Here is a 3,138-nt window from a genome sequence, read left to right as displayed (position 1 = left end):
AAAAAAGTCACTATTCAAGAGAAGATGTTTCAGATGTAATTGTCTCTTGAACTCCATCTTGTTTCTGCACGCTTTAACATTATTGTCTTGTCCCCTCTGTGGGTATTAATGAGAAGACACTTAAGATAAAATGAAGAGCTGTACTGCTTTAAACACTTTATCCCAGACTGTGAGGCGCAGCTTAAAGAACTACATAAGCAAAAAGAAAAGAGGCTACTCTATGGATTTAATCAGGTTGAATGAATAATTATGAAATGAGGCTTGATTTGTCCTCAAGGTACTCTTTTTCAGCCAAAAAAAATCTCTATATTACTTTGTGGATTATACTTATTTTTCATTAATTTATCATGTTAAGTGTAAAAATTCAAACAAGTAGAAGTCTATGGTGCTTGATCAGCAGCACATATACTAAAATTGGAATCATACAGAGAAGAGCATGGCCTCTGTATAATGATGTCACACAAATTTGTGAAATGTTCCATATTTTTGCACCTGAACAGTACTGGGTCCCTGAAAACATCTAGAAAAGAAGTCTAGTAACTGTACTTACTGTATACCACAGTTAGAGAAATACCCAAACAAAGAGATAAGAAAGAACCAACACAAGAATACTGGCAACTCAAATGTCCAAAATGTCTCATGTCATCCAACTGACCACACTAGTTCTCAAACAAGTGTCTTAACAGAGTTGAGACGGCTGAAATGACTGAAATAGAATTCACAATACGGATAGGAATGAAGAATGACAAAAACCAATCCAAGGACACTAACAATATAATAAAATTATACAGAAGCTGACAGATGAAATAGCCAGTATAATAAAAAAAACCTAAATGTCCTATAGAGCTGAAAAACACACTACAAGAATTTCACAGTGCAATCATAAGTATTACTAGCAGAATATACCAAGCTGAGGAAGGAATCTCAGAGCTGGGAGACCAGTTCTCTGAAATAATACAATCAGATAAGAACAAAGAGAAAAGAATGAAAAGGAATGAACAAAACCTCTGAGAATTATGACATTATGTAAGAAGGCTAAATATATGAATCAGTGGCATCTCTGAAAAAGGTGGGGAGAAAGTAAGCAACTTGGAACACATATTTTGGGATATTGTCTATGATAGCTTCCCCAGCCTCACTAGGTGGCCAACATTCAGATTCAGGAAATACAGAAAATCCTTTCAAGATTCTACACAGGATCATCCCAAAGACACACAGTCATCAGATTTTCCAAAGTTGAAATTAAAGAAGAGTGTCAAAGGCAGAGATGAGCTACAAGTAGATTTCCATCAAACTAACAGTGGACCTTTCAGCAGGAACCCTACAAGCCAGAAGAGACTGGGGGCCTACATTCAACATTCTTATAGGGGAAAAAAAATCAACAATTGGAAATTTCATATCCAGCCAAACTAAGCTTCCTAAGTGAAGGAGAAATAAGACCATTTTCAGACAGGCAAATACTAAAGGAATTCATTACCCCTAGACCTGTCTTACAAGAACTCTTGGAAAGAAGCACTAAATATGGAAACAAAAGACAATTACCAGTCAATAAAAAACATGTTGAAGTACACAGACAACTGACACTACAAAACAACCATATAAGCAAATCTGCATAATGACCAGCTAACAAAAAAAAAATAGTATAAAATCCACACCAAATTAACCTTGAATGTAAATGGACTAAAGCCCCACTTAAAAGGCACAGAGTGGTAAACTAAAAAAGCAAGAACCAATGGTATGGTATCTTCAAGAGACCCATCTGACATGCAATGCCACCTATAGGCTCAAAAAAAAAAAAAAAAAAAAAAAAAAAAAAGAAAAGAAAAAAAAGGAGAGATGGAGGAAAATCTACCAAGTAAATGGAAATCAGAAAAAAAGTAGAAGTGGCAATCCTAATTTCAGACAAAACAGACTTTAAAGCAACAAAGACCAAAAAAGACAGAAAAGGGCATTACATAATGGTAAAGGTTTCAATTCAGCAAGAAGACCTAACTGTCTTAAGTACATATACACCCAACACAGGAGCACCTAGATTCATAAAGCAAGTTCTTAGAGACCTACAAAGAGACTTAGACAACCACACAATAATAGTGGGAGACTTCAACACTCCACTGACAGTATTAGATCACTTTAGCAGAAAATTAACAAAGATGTTCAGGACTTGAACTAAAAACTGGAACAAATGGTTCTAACAGACATTTACAAAAGTCTTCACCCCCAAACAACAGAATAAACATTCTTCTTACTGCCACTTGGCACATACTCTAAAACTGACCACACTATCAAACATAAAATAATGCTCAGCAAATGCATAAAACCCCACAAAATTATATCAACCACACTTTCAGACCACAGTCAAATAAAAATGGAAATCAAGTCTAAGAAAATGGCCCCAACCATACAATTACATAGAAATGAACAACCTGCTCCTGAATAACTTTGGGGTAAATAATGAAATTAAGGCAGAAATCAAGAAGTTATTTGAAACTAATGAGGACAAAGATACAATGTATCAGAATCACTGGAAGACAAATAGGGCAGTCTTAAAAGGGAAATTTATAGCACCAAATGCCCACATCAAAAAGTTAGGAAGATCTACAATTAATGACCTAACATCACAACTAAAAGAGCTAGAGAAGCAAGAGCAAACCAACCACAAAAAAAATCTGCAGAAAACAAAAAATAAGCAAAATCAGAGTTGAACTGAGGACAATTGAGACACAAAAAACCATTGAAAAGATCAGCAAATCTAGAAGTTGGTGTTTTGAAAATATTAATAAGATAAAGTCCTACCTAGATTAATAAAGCAGAAAAGAGAGAAAATCCAAATAAACAGAAACAACAAAAGGAATGGCATCACTTACTCTACAGAAATACAAATAACCATCAGAGACTACTAAGAACACTTCTATGCAAACCAACAATCTAGAAGACAAAAATACATGCCTGGAAACATACACTCTCAAAACTGAACCAGGAAGAAATTGAATCCTAAATAGACCAATAACATAAGACCTAACACCATAAAAACCCTAGAGGAAAATCTAGGCAAAACCATTCAGGACGTAGGTGTAGGCAAGGACTTCATGACCAAAACACCAAAAGCATTGACAACAAAAGCCAAAATAGACAAATGGG

General features: G+C 35.0%; 1 non-coding gene across 1 annotated transcript; it reads left to right on the top strand.

Moving 5' to 3' along the window:
* Nucleotides 1-385: 385 nt before the first annotated feature.
* Nucleotides 386-488, top strand: LOC119469214. The gene has a single exon (XR_005198030.1). It is a non-coding gene; the product is annotated as a U6 spliceosomal RNA (small nuclear RNA).
* The last annotated feature ends 2,650 nt before the right edge of the window (nucleotides 489-3,138 follow it).

Source organism: Cebus imitator, unplaced genomic scaffold (assembly GCF_001604975.1).
Source record: "Cebus imitator isolate Cc_AM_T3 unplaced genomic scaffold, Cebus_imitator-1.0 Scaffold601, whole genome shotgun sequence".
Lineage (NCBI taxonomy): Eukaryota > Metazoa > Chordata > Mammalia > Primates > Cebidae > Cebus > Cebus imitator.
The sequence above is the reverse complement of the archived record's forward strand: the minus strand, read 5'-3'. Positions and strand labels throughout refer to the sequence as shown.